The sequence below is a fragment of the Oncorhynchus nerka genome, linkage group LG28, assembly GCF_034236695.1.
Source record: "Oncorhynchus nerka isolate Pitt River linkage group LG28, Oner_Uvic_2.0, whole genome shotgun sequence".
NCBI classification, from domain to species: Eukaryota; Metazoa; Chordata; class Actinopteri; order Salmoniformes; family Salmonidae; genus Oncorhynchus; species Oncorhynchus nerka.
Window position 1 is genome coordinate 62,954,949 of NC_088423.1, and position 17,628 is coordinate 62,972,576.

A 17,628-nucleotide genomic window follows, 5' to 3' on the forward strand; every position below is an offset into this window, starting at 1 on the left:
CTCTTCCTTGTTCAAGTCAATCTGTTTTTAGGTGTCGTGGAACACAAGAGTGATCGTTGTTCCAGATGAGGGATTGGTGGAAATTGACTAATTGATTTGAGAATGTACAGTATGGGTAAGTTCCCAACACCATAGCCATATACATTTAAACTCAGTTGTTCACAATTCCTGACATTTAATCCTAGACCTAATCCTGTTTTAGGTCAGTTAGGATCACCACTTTATTTTAAGAATGTGAAATGTCAGAATAAGAGTAGAGAATTATTTATTTCAGCTTTCATTTCTTTCATCACATTCCCAGTGGGTCAGAAGATTACATACACTCAATTAGTATTCGGGTAGCATTGCCTTTAAATTGTTTAACTTGGGTCAAACATTTCGGGTAGCCTTCCACAAGCTTCCCACAATAAGTTGGGTGAATTTTGGCCCATTCCTCCTGACAGAGCAGGTGTAACTGAGTCAGGTTTGTAAGTCTCCTTGCTCGCACACGCTTTTTCAGTTCTGCCCACAAATTCTCTATAGGATTCAGGTCAGGGCTTTGTGATGGCCACTCCAATACCTTGGCTTTGTTGTCCTTAAGCCATTTTGCCACAACTTTGGAAGTATGCTTGGGGTCATTGTCCATTTGGAAGACCCATTTGCGAACAAGCTTTAATTTCCTGACTGATGTCTTGAGATGCTGCTTCAATATCCACATAATTGTCCTGCCTCATGATGTCATCTATTTTGTGAAGTGCACCAGTCCCTCCTGCAGCAAAGCACCCCCACAATATGATGCTGCCACCCCCGTGCTTCACAGTTGGGATGGTAATCTTTGGCTTGCAAGCCTCCCCCTTTTTCCTCCAAACATAATGATGGTCATTATGGTCGAACAGTTCCATTTTTGTTTCATCAGACCAGAGGACATTTCTCCAAAAAGTACGATCTTTATCCTCATGTGCAGTTGCAAACCGTAGTCTGGCTGTTTTTATGGCGGTTTTAGAGCAGTGGCTTCTTCCATGCTGAGGGAACTTTCAGGTTATGTCGATATAGGACTCGTTTTACTGTGGATATAGATACTTTTGTACCTGTTTCCTCCAGAATCTTCACAAGATCCTTTGCTGTTCTGGGATTGATTTGCACTTTTCACACCAAAGTACGTTCATCTCTAGGAGACAGAACGCGTCTTCTTCCTGAGCGGTGTGACGGCTGCGTGGTCCCGTGGTGTTTATACTTGCGTACTATTGTTTGTACAGATGAACGTGGTACCTTCAGGCGTTTGGAAATTGCTCCCAAGGATGAACCAGACTTGTGGAGGTCTAAAAAAAAAATAATAATAATTCTGGGGTCTTGGCTGATTTTTAAATGTTTTATTTTCCCATGATGTCAAGCAAAGAGGCACTGAGTTTTTAATGGTAGTCTTTGAAATAAGTCCACAGGTACACCTCCAATTGACTCAAATTATGTCAATTAGCCCATCTGATGCTTCTAAAGCCATGACATCATTTACTGGAATTTTCCAAGCTGTTTAAGGGCACAGTCAGCTCAGTGTATGTAAACTTCTCACCCACTGGAATTGTTTTTTCTAACATAAGTTAAATAATCTTTCTGTAAATAATTGTTGGGAAAAATACTTGTGTCATGCACAAGGTAGATCTACTAACTGACTTGTCAAAACTATAGTTTGTTAACAAGACATTTGTTGAGTGGTTGAAAAACGAGTTTTAATGAATCCAACCTAAGTGTATGTAAACTTCCGACTTCAACTGTATGTTTATAACTGTAGAAGTGAATTAGGAGTAGTGACTATTGTGTTATGGGTTAGATGGAATGTTATATGGGCAAATGCATTTGTAGCAGGAGGTGAGGGTCATACGAGGCCTGTGTTTGAGACTGAATGTTTACATCAGGCTGTTAAGTGGGATGGAATGTGACTGGGGTGGAGATCTGTGGGGGCTCATAAATTAAGGTTAGGGTCTCTGGGGATGATAGCTCGTAGGAGAGGGAGACAGTTAACTGTGCACAATATAGACTATTATGGCGTTACATTGAACGTTAAACATACACAGATCATGGTGAGAGTAACAGAGATCGTGTCGGCACATTAGACATTACTGTCAACCTTCAAGAAACCTGTGACTCAAAGTTTTGTTAGGTTGCGTACTATTCCAACATCATTAATCTCTTCCCCATTTTCTAACAGCCAGCAAACACTTGACATATCTCCCAGAAGACTGGGACCGATCTAACCTGAGCACAAGAGAGTATTATCCACAGTTATAGACTGTAGCAGAACACAGAAGGTCATTGGAGATGGGTGGCAAGGGGCCCGGGTATGAGTATATGAAAGTGGTCCGTCCTAGATCTGTGTACCACACACGGTAGAAGAGCAGGAGACAGATTCCATGCCGTAGCTATTCTCACAGCAGTCGGTGAAGGGACAGTACCTGAAGGATCAGTAATAGTAGCGAAGGAGGCTATAGTAACAGCATGAAACTGGACTACGGTGCAAATGAGGGGTATTGTGAAGTATGCGTCATGGGCAGTGTTAGCAGTACCAGAAGTTACTTTAGTAGCATTGTTGGGATATCATCTTCTGAGGGCCTTGATGTTGAAACGTATACACAGTGCTGAGTGACCTCAAGATGAGGTAAAGGTGAAGGCCACTGCATGTGTATATCGGGTGGCTATAGAGGAAGAAGGATGGGGAGCAAAGTGAGAATGACATGGCTTGGGAACACCTCTCGGAGCCTGTGGTCTGACAGCGAAGACTGGGTGAAAGCACAAGTTTTTTTTTTTTTAGGGTCTTCATTTTTGCCAAATCCAGTAGAAGAGAACCCTGAAGGCATAGGCAGGTGAAGAGAGAGTAGGACTTGTCATGCTATCAAACGTTGTTTTTTTCTTTGCATAGTTTTAACACATTAATACTGTTACGTATTGTGTTTCTTTTTGCTTTTCAAGTCTTGTGCTATCACTCTCTTAGGAACCAGAAGGAGAACGTTTGAATGGAAGAAGTCAACAGCTCGAGTGGACATGTTATTATCAGTGTTCTATGAGAGATGGAAATAAGAGTGTGTATGGTGTGATTATAGAACAGAGGCCATAAGTCTCTGTGAATGTTAATCATGTTTCATTTTTTTGTTCGTGTTTTATTATCATTGTTTGTTCATTTTTAAGTCATTTCCAAGTTTATGTAAGTTGAACAGTAGGAAGCTAATGTTTCAAGAGGAGGGATTGTTGGGTTCAAAAAAAATAAAAATGAAATATACTTATTCATGTCACTGAGGGAGAGAGGGGAATATGTCATGTTTACATCCGGTCCAGATATGTTATTGTTAGCCATCAGGGATCCTATGGGAGGAAAAACGACACTGTCTGGTACGAGTCAACATGACAGCCGTGAGTTGGGGAGGAGTGAGCACTTTGAGGCAGAGGTCAGATGAAGTGAGGAGGAACAGATATCACTAAGGTTCTGTCTTGCCACAAAGATGCATTGGCTGTTCAGATATGTAGGAGAATCAGCATAGGAGAAAGGGTTAAATATCAGTGCTTGTGTGAATATGTATTTTATCTTATGCAGCTGTATGACCCAATGGGGAAATAAACTTGGTTTGAACTTTTTTTTAAGCGTCTGATATTTTATATGGCTCATTTTTAAAACCTAACACAATCTTCAATTTAAGAATGATGGAGGCCACCGTTCTTGGGGACCTTCAATGCTGCATCCATATTTTTTTTTGGTACCCTTCCCCAGATCTGTGCCTCGACACAATCCTGTTTTGGAGCTCTACGGACAATTCCTTCGACCTCATGGCCTGGTTTTTGCTCTGACGTGCACTGTCAACTGTGTGTGGTGTGTACCTTTACAAATCATCTCCAATCAATTTAATTTACCACAGGTAAATCAAGTTGGAGAAACATCTCAAGGATGATCAATGGAAACAGGATTCACCTGAGCTCAATTTCAACTCTGATAGCAAATGGTCTGAATACTCATATAAATAAGGTATTTCTGTTATATTTAATACATTTTCAAAAATGTCTAAACCTGTTTTTCCGTTGTCATTATGTGTAGAGTGTTATTTATTTAATCCATTTTAAAATAAGGCTGTGACGTAACAAAATGTGGAAAACGTTAAGGGGTCTGAATACTTTCTGAAGGCACTGTACTGTAGCTGCCTGCATCCCTGCAGTGCCCAACCAGCAAATACGGAACATTCCCAAGACATATTCCCAATACCTTCTAGTTTGGGTTTTTATCTAACATTAGGATGATAACATCCCAAAAACATTCAAATAATGTTTGATATCAATGTTTTTATATTTAAAATGAAATATCCTTGGAAAGTTCTAACACCTGTAACAGCCACTACAGAACATTACCTTGAGGTTCTTATTAGGTTTCCAGGTAATGTAATAACATTTGTTCTGGGAATGTTCTGCCAACATCGGGTGAATGTTTTATACAGACATTGTATAATCATCAACACATTTGCACAGTTTTTGTGTTATAACTTTTGGGGAAACCTATTGAATGTTCTGGGAACCCTCCCAGAACCAATTTTTGGTTTGCTGGGCATCCTGATTGGCTAGCGGGCACGTTGACATCACTGCCACGATTGCGTCAAAACAAGGGACTACTTGCTGCACCTCTCGTTACTTTGGGAGTGAACAAGCTATGCTTACTGGTAATACATATACAATGTATGTGTGTCACACCCTGACCATAGTTTGCTTAGTATGTTTCTATGTTTTGGTTGGTCAGGGTGTGAGCTGAGTGGGCATTCTATGTTACATGTCTAGTTTGTCTAGTTCTATGTTTGGCCTGATATGGTTCTCAATCAGAGGCAGGTGTTCGTCATTGTCTCTGATTGGGAACCATATTTAGGTAGCCTGTTTGGTGTTGGGTTTTGTGGGTGATTGTCCTTGTTACTGTCTCTGTGTTACTTTGCACCAGTATTAGGCTGTTTCGGTTTTCGTGGTACGTTTATTGTTTTTGTATTTGATTCGTGTTTACTTTGTTTCATTAAACATGGATCGCAATAGCCACGCCGCATTTTGGTCTGACTCTCCCTCACATACAGAAAACCCTTACAATGTGGTGTGTATGTGGTGTGTCAAAACAAAGTCCAGTCTTCCATTAATACTGATCTGGAACAAGTCCGAGGTCAGTGTTAATGCAGAGAGAGGTCTGAAGGCAATAAAGGGCCATATATCACAGTGTAGGTTAATGGGATTATTCTGCAGGGCAACTCATTATGGTTGTATATGATTCACAGGACTGCTTACACAATGCTTTTGCGGGACTCTGTCCCCTGAGCTGGTGCTTTATAAAGATTGATTTCATCTAAAAGAAGGCAGCGGGGGAAAATAAATGAGCAGAGAGTAAAGACATCAAAATCAATCACTAGATCAGTGATGAATTGAAACAGCACACCCTTGAATAATAACTGTATCATTTGATATGATATCTGATTGAGAGAGAGAGAGAGGGTGAGTGAGAAAAAAGAGAGCGAGTGAGAGATACAGTTGAAGTTGGAGGTTTACATACCTTAGCAAAATACATTTAAACTCAGTTGTTCACAATTCCTGACATTTAATCCTAGTAAAAATTACCTGTTTACATAGGTCAGTTACTTCATTTTAAGAATGTGAAATGTCAGAATAATAGTAGGATGAATGACTTATTTCAGCTTTTATCTCTTTCATCACATTCCCAGTGGGTCAGAAGTTTACATACACTCAATTAGTATTTGATAGCATTGCCTTTAAATGGTTTAACTTTGGTCAAACATTTCGGGTAGCCTTCCACAAGCTTTCCACAATAAGATGGATGAATTTCGGCACATTCCTCCTGACAGAGCTGGTGTAACTGAGTCAGGTTTGTAAGCCTCCTTGCTCGCACACACCTTTTCAGTTCTGCCCACAAATTTCCTATAGGATTGAGGTCAGGGCTTTGTGACCTGTTACAGACCTATATCCATCCTGCCCTGCCTATCTAAGGTCTTCGAAAGCCAAGTCAACAAACAGGTCACTGACCATCTCGAATCCCACCGTACCTTCTCCGCTATGCAATCTGGTTTCCGAGCCGGTCACGGGTGCACCTCAGCCACACTCAAGGTACTAAACGATATCATAACCGCCATCGATAAAAGACAGTACTGTGCAGCCGTCTTCATCGACCTTGCCAAGGCTTTCGACTCTGTCAATCACCATATTCTTATCGGCAGACTCAGTATCCTCGGTTTTTCGGATGACTGCCTTGCCTGGTTCACCAATTACTTTGCAGACAGTTCAGTGTGTCAAATCGGAGGGCATGCTGTCCGGTCCTCTGGCAGTCTCTATGGGGGTGCCACAGGGTTAAATTCTCGGGCCGACTCTTTTCTCTGTATATATCAATGATGTTGCTCTTGCTGTGGGCGATTCCCTGATCCACCTCTACGCAGACGACACCATTCTGTATACTTCCGGCACATCCTTGGACACTGTGCTATCTAACCTCCAAACGAGCTTCAATGCCATACAACACTCCTTCCGTGGCCTCCAACTGCTCTTAAACGCTAGTAAAACCAAATGCATGCTTTTCAACCGATCGCTGCCTGCACCCGCATGCCCGACTAGCATCACCACCCTGGATGGCTCCGACCTTGAATATGTGGACACCTATAAGTACCTAGGTGTCTGGCTAGACTGCAAACTCTCCTTCCAGACTCATATCAAACATCTCCAATCGAAAATCAAAACAAGAGTCGGCTTTCTATTCCGCAACAAAGCCTCCTTCACTCACGCTGCCAAGCTTACCCTAGTAAAACTGACTATCCTACCGATCCTCGACTTCGGCGATGTCATCTACAAAATTGCTTCCAACACTCTACTCAGCAAACTGGATGTAGTTTATCACAGTGCCATCCGTTTTGTCACTAAAGCACCTTATACTACCCACCACTGCGACTTGTATGCTCTAGTCGGCTGGCCCTCGCTACATATTCGTCGCCAGACCCACTGACTCCAGGTCATCTACAAGGCCATGCTAGGTAAAGCTCCGCCTTATCTCAGTTCACTGGTCACGATGGCAACACCCATCCGTAGCACGCGCTCCAGCAGGTGTATCTCACTGATCATCCCTAAAGCCAACACCTCATTCGGCCGCCTTTCGTTCCAGTACTCTGCTGCCTGTGACTGGAACGAATTGCAAAAATCGCTGAAGTTGGAGACTTTTATCTCCCTCACCAACTTCAAACATCAGCTATCTGAGCAGCTAACCGATCGCTGCAGCTGTACATAGTCTATTGGTAAATAGCCCACCCATTTTCACCTACCTCATCCCCACAGTTTTTATTTATTTACTTTTCTGCTCTTTTGCACACCAATATCTCTACCTGTACATGATCATCTGATCATTTATCACTCCAGTGTTAATCTGCAATATTGTAATTATTCGCCTACCTCATGCCTTTTGCACACATTGTATATAGACTCCTCTTCTACTGTGTTATTGACTTGTTAATTGTTTACTCCATGTGTAACTCTGTGTTGTCTGTTCACACTGCTATGCTTTATCTTGGCCAGGTCGCAGTTGCAAATGAGAACTTGTTCTCATCTAGCCTACCTGGTTAAATAAAGGTGAAATAATTTTTTTTTTTTTAAATGGCCAATCCAATACCTTGACCTTGTTGTCCTTAAGCCATTTTTCCAGAACTTTGGAAGTATGCTTGGGGTCAATGTCCATTTGGAAGACCCATTTGCAACAAGCTTTAACTTCCTGACTGATGTCTTGAGGTGTTGCTTCAATATATCCACATAATTTTCCTGCCTCATGATGCCATGTATTTTGTGAAGTGCACCAGTCCCTCCTGTAGCAAAGCACCCCCACAATATGATGCTGCCACCCCCGTGCTTCACGGTTGGGATGGTGTTCTTCGGCTTGCAAGCCTCCCCCTTTTTCCTCCAAACATAACGATGGTCATTATGGCCAAACAGTTATTTTTTTGTTTCATCCGACCAGAGGACATTTCTCAAAAAAGTATGATCTTTGTCCCCATGTGCAGTTGCACACCGTAGTCTGGCTGTTTTATGGCAGTTTTGGAGCAGTGGCTTCTTCCTTGCTAAGCGGGCTTTCAGATTATGTCGATATAGGACTCGTTTTACTGTGGATATAGATACGTTTGTACCTGTTTCCTCCAGCATCTTCACAAGGAACTTTGCTGCTCTGGGATTGATTTGCACTTTTCACACCAAAGTACGTTCATCTCTAGGAGACAGAACGTGTCTCCTTCCTGAGCGGTGTGACGGCTGTATGATCTCATGGTGTTTATACTTGCGTACTATTGTTTGTACAGATAAACGTGGTACCTTCGGGCGTTTGGAAATTGCTCCCAAGGATGAACCAGACTTGTGGAGGTCTACAATTTTTTTTCTGGGGTCTTAGCTTATTTCTTTTGATTTTACCATGATGCCAAGCAAAGAGGCCCTGAGTTTGAAGGTATGCCTTGAAATAGGTCCACAGGTACACCTCCAATTGACTCAAATGATGTTAATTAGCCCATCAGATGCTTTTAAAGCCATTACATACATTTCGGGATTTTCCAAGCTGTTTAAGGGCACAGTCAACTTAGTGTATGTAAACGTCTGACCCACTGGAATTGTGATACAGTGAATTATAAGTCAAATAATCTGTCTGTAAATAATTGTTGGAAAAAATACTTGTGTCATGCACAAGGTAGATCTCCTAACCGACTTGCCAAAACTATACAGTTGAAGATGAAAGTTTACATACACTTAGGTTGGAGTCATTAAAACTCGTTTTTCAACAACTCCACAAATATCTTGTTAACAAACTATTGTTTTGGCAAGTCGGTTAGGACATCTACTTTGTTCATGACACAAGCAATTTTTCCAACAATTGTTTACAAACAGATTATTTCACTTATAATTTCACAATGATTATGTCACAATGTTGTTGATCTCCCTACCACAGCCACTAGCCTCTAACGGTTTTAAAGACACCAATTAGCCTCATGGTGAAATCCCTGAGCGGTTTCCTTCCTCTCTGGCAACTGAGTTAGGAAGTATCTTTGAAGTGACAGGATGTATCGATATACCATCCAAAGTGGAATGAATAAAAACTTCAACATCCTCAAAGGGATATTCAATGTCTGCTTTTTACATTCTTACCCATCTACCAATAGGTGCCGTTCTTTGCGAGGCATTAGAAAACCTCTGGTCTTTGTGGTTGAATCTGTTTGAAATTCAGTGCTCGACTGAAGGATCTTCCAGATAGTTGTATGTGTGTAGGGTACAGAGACGAGGTAGTCATTAAAGAATCATGTTAAACACCATGCAACTTATTATGTGACTTGTTAAGCAATTTTTTTACTCCTGAACTTCTTTTGGCTTGCCATAAGAAATGGGTTGAATACTTATTGACAAGACATTTCAGCATTACATTTTCAATTCATCTTTAAGAATTTTGAAAAACATTCCACTAGGACATTATGGGGTATTGTGTGTAGTGACACAAAATCTAAATTGAATCAGTTTTAAATTCCGGCTGTAACACAATAAAATGTGGAAAAAGTCAAAGTGTATGAATACCTCATGCACAAAGTAGATGTCCTAAACGACTTGCCAAAACAATAGTTTGTTAACAAGAAATTTGTGGAGTGGTTGAAAAATGAGTTTTAATGACTCCAACCTAACTGTAGGTAAACTTCCAACTTCAACTGTATATACAGCCTGATATTTCTGAAATCGTCAAGTCGAAGCCTCACTCTGAAAAGATGACAACTCTTGTTGTGTATCAAGCATCTGGGCATGCTTAGCATCATTCTTAATTGAGCGTGATTCTTCACTGCCCAAAACAGAGATGCTAATTAGCCTTTGCTCTGTCATTAAGAGGCCTTTTAGAAACATCATTAGAGCACATTTCCACTGTTGCACTCACAATCTCACATACTGGAGAGGGCCATGTCTGTGCCAAATAGTTAAGTGTCGGATTATATTTTGTTGTTTAATTAATACACCTGCTAAAATCCTAGTCGACACTATGCACCTACCAATTGGTACTAGGGATTAGTAGTCCTGATACAGTATGTGCTGAATTCAGCAGTATGGGCTCAGTCCTACTATCCAGGAAGTGATGCATTTTGTAGTGCTGTGCCTGTAAAGACATCTCTGAGAGCACCAGCAGCAGCAGAGCGCCACATGGCCAGGTCTCCAGGGCCCAGTGCTGTAGCCAATGCACCATGGATGCCTTGGGTCATCCAGCTGGCTGTGCTTCACATTGGGAGACACGTGTCTGGGACGTCATATTGCCCATGTGCATGATACAGGATGTACTGTGGAGGATTCTCCAGAGAATGCCTTAGGTGAAGCTGGGTTTGTGTGTATGAGAGTGAGAGTGAGTGAGCGAGAGTGAGTGAGCGAGAGCAAGAAAGGAAGAAAGAAAGAAAGTGAGCAAGTGTGTACGTGTACGTGCGCGTCTGCTGTTTAGCTGAGTGAATGGCATATCGTCAGGGCCTGGGTCTATGGAGCACTTTGATTGTGTTTGATTGCTGCTTCTCCATGCCGCAGTAAATCGTGCTGACCTTCTCCAAACCTGCCCTTGGGCCCGTGACACAGGACCTCACAGAGAGCGCACAGTCTGCCCGCTCGATGCAGAGGGTCACACCAGTCCAGAACACCAGGAATGCGTGCTGTATATAATCAATGTACCCTCGCTCCCTCACTCTCTTAAACTCAATTTGGCATATCTATGTCAAATTGAGACATAGATAACACATTTTTAGGACTTTCTCGATCACTACCGTTTCATCTTTATTTCTTTGACTTTGCATTGGTGTTGAACACGCCATTTCCCTTTCCATTCTCTTTCTCATCCACCCTCCCTTTCTCACACAGGACTCATCCCCGTTTTGCACCACAGATTACAATAATTATAGCCCACATTTAGTCCAAATGTTCTCTCCTCGTGCTCAGATAATACTGCTAACGGTGGTAGTCTGTCCCCTTCATGCCCTTTTGTGTTTATATGACAGTTGTGTACTCCCTGGTCAAGATTCATAAGATTAGAAAGCATTTCTCACTGTCTTTATGTTCGCTCCCGTAAGACTCCACTCCTATCCTGCCACCCCCTGGCCTGTCTTTCCCCGTTGAACATTAAACAGAACCATCGATAAAGCTCCCTGTGATTTAAATTCACAATATCTTTCCGTTCCTCCTCGAGTGCTTTGCAATCCAGACGAAGCCAAGTGGTACGCCCACACACTATATATTTCTCAGATGACTTTGGTGTTCTCAAACAGTGGAACTGTCCACTGTAACGTGGTATCAACCTCAATATGATATAACTCCGGAAATATGAACGGTGGTGCGGGAGTGTGATTGTGTGTGTGTGTGAGAGAGAGAGAGAGAGGAACAGACAGAGAGTGACAGAGAGAGTGCGTGTGTGTGTGTGTGTGAGGAGAGGGGGGGGGTGGCACAGGGAGCGAGAGAGAGCGGGAGGGGTGATTGTTATAAATTGTGTATGTGTGATGTTTGTGCGCCCTATGGGGTTAGCAGGCCCCAGCTGGAGAGAGAGTGGGAGAAGAAAACCGAGCGAGGGCATCTTTCCTGGCATATTATTCCGGTTAGACAGAGGAACTCAAGAGGCTTTACTCTCAGGAGATGCTAGAAAAAAGAGGAGTTGAACAGCATCGCTGCTAGGAGCGTAATATAAAACAGTGGGATACGAACCGAACAATATTAAATGACACACAACCAGCATCTCTATCTCTCTCAGAGGAGAGATCGGATAACACAAACAAACAAGTCTCTGAAAATCTTATGAAGTTCATTTTTTTCTCAAATGACAGATTTAAGATATAATAACCTCAGCGTCCGTGTAAATTCAGTGGGATTTTTAATAATGTCTTAACACAGAAGACGAACGATAGCTAATTAACACATCTTCAGTACCAACCCAAGCAGGTGCTGATAATGTTTAACACATGGCACGTCGCTGTGAGGAAGTGTTTTGCCAATTTTTTTGTTGTAAATTCTTCACAAGCCAATTCACACTTTACCGAGTAGCCCTTTTTAAACATATTTATCACATATCACATTGGAATGTACAACCTTGTGAGGAGAAGTCCACTGCAGTTCCTCGTGTTCAATACGTCGACACTGAGCTGATTGAGTGGGACATGACAAACATACAGTACTGTAATAACAGCGGAAGTTATTCAGTACACACAGCTCCCGTATCACCTCAATACAAGATAATCACTCTTATGTCCATGTTGTCCTGACATGTACGGTACATACCAAGGCCCCATCCAGTGCGTCAATTGGCCGCACGCTTGTGAAACCTTGCTGGATCTAAGGTGACTATTATGATACTGATAGATGATGACAGGGTCTGCTTTAAAAAGTCTATGGGACTCTATATAAGCTAGAGGGAGCACAACATTGAGACATCAGCCTGACGCAAAGAGAATGTCTGGATGTGTTATGGTAAGTGTACTGAGGATGACTGCGCTATGAATATGTATAAGGGACATCCATTACTGAGTACATTGTGCAGGTGAGGAGAAGATGAAGGCTGTTGTGTTTACATTGTGTATTACCCAGTATGAGAGGTACACGGTTATGTGGATAGCCCTATAAGGACTCCTCTCCCTGCATCCAATGATAACAGGCCTCCCTGACATCGTGGGCATTCTCTCAAGGTGATGAGGAAAACAAATGTCACCTTGCATGCCCCTAGAAGATTAACCTGTTGTATGCCAGAGAAGAGCAGAGATATTTTGCAGATGGATGATTTCTGACCTGACCTCAATGATATCTATATTCATTTATTTCAATTCTGAAATATTACAATATTAAAAAGAAGAAAAGATCTAGCTCTACATCCATCCTCTAACATTATGTATTGGTTTTACGAATGAAAAGGACTATGAGTGTTCTTGATTTACTTGGATTCCATATTAGATGTCCTTATTATAAATCAGCCATCCATAGACTTCAATAATAACAAAGATGAAGGTTTCCCCTGAGCAGGACATAATCAACTCTGGGACTGGAAGACAGGCTGATATCCCAGGCCAGAACACTGACTACCACTAGATGGCAGTTCCATGTCTTACGTTATGCAATCCTTCACACCTCCTACAAGCAACACAGAATCCACCATGGGACTCCCATTCCCACAGATTTGTCACTTGCATTAATAGGTGACACAACTCTTTGCTTATTTCCCCGAGTGTGCCCCGTGTGGCACGGGTAGGTTTGCAAAGATTGTGGTAGTTTACCAAAGCATTTTCATGCTGAAAACCTCATATTAAACACCAATGGTATTCACTAACTTGACGGTTTATATTTAGGATAATGTTTCATAAATGTCACATGTGATAAGGCCACACAGAGGGCCAGAGATCCTTACAGACACCTGTACAAATCGGAAGTACCCAAAAGGGTCACTGAAGTCGTGCGATAGATTACACAAAATCCTTGAAAGATACCACAATTCTGGAAGTTTACTGGTAAACTTTGAAAGTTTGCAGTAATATACCTTCCCTTTGCAACCTTCAGTAAGGGGATAACAGAAGCGACGGGCAGGGACACATCCACATTTTCCCTCTTCTGTTAACAAGAAAACATGTAAAATGTCCACAGCGCTTACCAAAAGACTGCAACATATGAGAAGAGGAGGAGAAGAAAAGAGAGGCAATTAAGAAGAGTGAGAGAAGCTTTTCTCCTCTCAGCACAAATGTGTCTCTTCAATACCACGAGGGGGGTGAGGGGAAGTCTAACGAAGACAGACAATGGGAAGGAAATGGCCCTGTACGACGAGTCTGGGGGATGGACAGCACTGTGTGGAAAAGCACCGTGGACTTTTAGAAATGCTTTTCCCCCCGCAATCCATTCTTCTAACGTAAGGTAGAGCCTGCTTCGTTGAGCAGAAATCGATCATAGCCACACTACAAAGCACACACGTTGCAGTGAGTAGCTCGCGCTTCAACAAGCCACCATGTAGTCTACTTGCAAAACGAACAATAGTAAAGGGAGTGCCACTGGTACACCTTGAAGTGTTGCTAAGTGGCACCAGGGATAATTGGAAACACAATACAGGTGTACTGGTAACATTCCATGCCCTTTTTTGAAAAGTACAAACTAGACCAAAGACATAGCAGTTCACTCATGGTGTATTTCCGTGTCTCACTGGGCCATGGATCTGGCAGACCTGCTCTCACTTGGGGCCAAAGCCAGGCCCCTGGTACTTTTCTGCTGGCATTTACTTAACAATGGAGGAACTGTGAACTTTAACATCTTCTCACAAAGCAACTGTTTTGATGATGCAGAGGTTGTTGATTCTGCTCTTCAAAAGTCCTACCGTCAGCTCTAGCTATGGAAACACATTATCCCTAGTATAACATAATAGGGCTGGTATTGCCAGGGACCTCGACAATACGATATTATCACGATACTTAAGTGACGATACGATATATATTGCGATTTGACACTATGATTCGATTGCGATTCGATGTTCCAAACATATTGCTCACCATAGGTCTGCTGCAGATGGACGAGGGAGAGACTTGGGAAAACAAGTTTTGATCAGTCATGGAGTGTTGACAACAAATTGGCTCCCTACTTGAAAAGAAGACGAAGAACGTGCTATGAAGGACAAATACTAGAGTTTTGGTGCAGCCAACTAGCACAAAAATAATATTGCAATATTGTCAAAACGACACGATAAGACCATCTCCAAACATGTAACTGTACCAATTCAATTCCCCCCCATCGCTACAACATAAGGGTGTATGACTAGTGTAACTCTGGTGTTACAGTCGAAAGCGGCATCATGGATGCTTCTCCCCACAAAGTGTTTTGTCTTCAGGATGTGGTTCCGTTGATGACAAAGGAAGTGCTGTACGTGTGGTACTGCCTCTGTCTCTCTGGTCTGTTGGCACGTTATCTGCAGCAGATCAGTTCAGTCGGCAGGCGCTAAGCAGAGCGGCTTCCGGTTGTATTGAGCAAACGTCAGGTCTGATTCCGGGCTCTTGGCTGAGGTAGTCATTAAGCAGTCATGTCAAATCACCAGTGGAGTGAGGGAGGATGTCCGGATCCCAGGCCTGACACGAAGCCTCTCGTTCCTCTACCACTCACCTACTGCCAGACCAGGCAGCCAGGAGGTGGGTATGATACTCACACAGGGGCTCATGGGTAATTTATGAGCAAGGCACTGCAGGCTTTGACACATGAAAGCAGGAATTCAGGAGCCTGTTAGAGCTGAGGCTCACACTGGAGATGTTTGCTGATAACTGAGCTGACACAGCAGTTTGGGGTGTGTCTGATAGGATCCCTCTTTCTACTAGGTGGAATCACATACATCTTCCCAAACTCTTGGACATATAACACCCTCCACACTGTGCTCTTCTCAATTTGCATCAACAACATAGCTCAGGCAGTAGGAAACTCTCTCATCCATTTATATGCAGATGATACAGTCTTATACTCAGCTGGGCCCTCCCTGGATTTTGTGTTAAATGCTCTACAACAAAGTTTTCTTAGTGTCCAACGTGTTAGTGTCTCTGCCCTTAACCTTGTTCTGAACACCTCCAAAACAAAGATAATGTGGTTTGGTAAGAAGAATGCCCCTCTCCCCACCGATGTGATTACTACCTCTGAGGGTTTAGAGCTTCAGGTAGTCACCTCATACAAGTACTTGGGAGTATGGCAAGACGGTACACTGTCCTTCTCTCAGCAAACATCAAAGCTGCAGGCTAAAGTTAAATCTAGACTTGGTTCCCTCTATTGTAATCGCCCCTCCTTCACCCCAGCTGCCAAACTAACCCTGATTCAGATGACCATCCTACCCATGCTAGATTACGGAGACATAATTTATAGATCGGCAGGTAAGGGTGCTCTCGAGCGGCTAGATTTTCTTTACCATTTGGCCAACAGATTTGCCACCAGTGCTCCTTATAGGACACATCCCTGCACTCACTATACTCCTCTGTAAACTGGTCATCTCTGTATACCCGTTGCAAGACCCACTGGTTGATGCTTATTTATAAAAACCCTCTTAGGCCTCACTCCCCCCTATCTGAGCCTCCACATACAACACCCGTTCTGCCAGTCACATTCTGTTAAAGGTCCCCAAAGCACACACATCCCTGCGTCGCTACTCTTTTCAGTTCGCTGCAGCTGGCAACTGCAAAAACACTCAAACTGGACAGTTTATCTCTTATCTCTTCATTCAAAGGCTCAATCATGAACACTCTTACTGACAGTTGTGGCTGCTTTGCGTGATGTATTGTTGTCTCTACCATCCATCTGACAGGTGTAGCATATCAAGAACCTGATAAAACAGCATGATCAATACACAGGTGCACCTTGTGCTGGGTCAATAAAAGGCCACTCTAAAATGTGCAGTTTTGTCACACAACATAATGCCACAGATGTCTGAAGTTTTGAGGGAGCATACAATTGGCATGCTGACTGCAATAATGTCCACCAGAGATGTTGTCAGAGAATATAATGTTAATTTCTCTACAATAAGCCGCCTCCGACGTCATTTTAGAGAATTTGACAGTACGTCCAAACGGCCTCGCAACCGCAGACCACGTGTACGGTGTAATTTGGGAGAGCAGTTTGCTTATGTCAACGTTGTGAACAGAGTGCCCTATGGTGGCGGTGGGGTTATGGTATGGGAAGGCGTAAGTTATGGACAGCGAATACAATTACATTTTATCAATGGCAATTTGAATGCACAGAGACACCTTGACGAGATCCTGAGGCCCATTGTCGTGCCATTCATCCGCCGCCATCCCCTCATGTTTCAGCATGATAATGCACAGCCTCATGTCACAAGGATCTGTACACAATTCCTGGAAGCTGAAAATGTCCGAGTTCTTCCATGGCCTGCATACTCACCAGACATGTCACCCATTGAGCATGTTTGGGATGCTCTGGATCAACGTGTACGAGAGCGTGTTCCAGATACCTTCACAGATCTATTGAAGAGGAATGGGACAAGAATCTGGTTACACCAGATACTGAATGGTTTTCTGATCCACGACCTTAACTTATTTTTAAGGCATCTGTGACCAACAGATGCATATCTGTATTCCCAGCCATGTGAAATCCATAGATTAGGTCCTAATGAATATACATGTATTCAATTGACTGATTTCCACATATGAGCAGTAACTCAGTAAAATATTTGATATGGTTGCGTTTATACTTTTGTTCAGAATATATAAAACTATGGTTGTTGATGCATACGGTTGAATTACAGATACATTTTAGTACATTTGAATGTCGCAGTAGTAGGACCTACAGCAGTAGGGCATTTATTCTGTATGTTGCGTTTGAGTGAGTGAGAAAGAAAGAGAACTGCTGGTTTTCTGTGAATATATTTTTTTGAATTTGAAGGAAAATACTCAGCCACAACAGAGTGATCAAATTAAGATACTATATCTGTACTACACCTGTTTATACGTACTATAGTAAGAACATACCACACATACTAGCCAAGCCATGCCAGGCCAATATAACAGCTTCTGTGTGTGATAATATCTTATAATTTCACCCGTTGCCTGCATGTTACTAGTGGGTGGTAAGAAGTCATTCTCACACCCTGTGGTAGACAGACTCTGTTGGCTG

General features: G+C 42.6%; 1 protein-coding gene across 2 annotated transcripts in view; it reads right to left on the reverse strand.

Moving 5' to 3' along the window:
- The window catches only part of LOC115113520 (protein BEAN1-like), a 60,462-nt gene that overhangs the window by 29,823 nt on the left and 13,011 nt on the right, over positions 1-17,628 (reverse strand). The gene's annotated exons all lie outside the window — the stretch shown is intronic.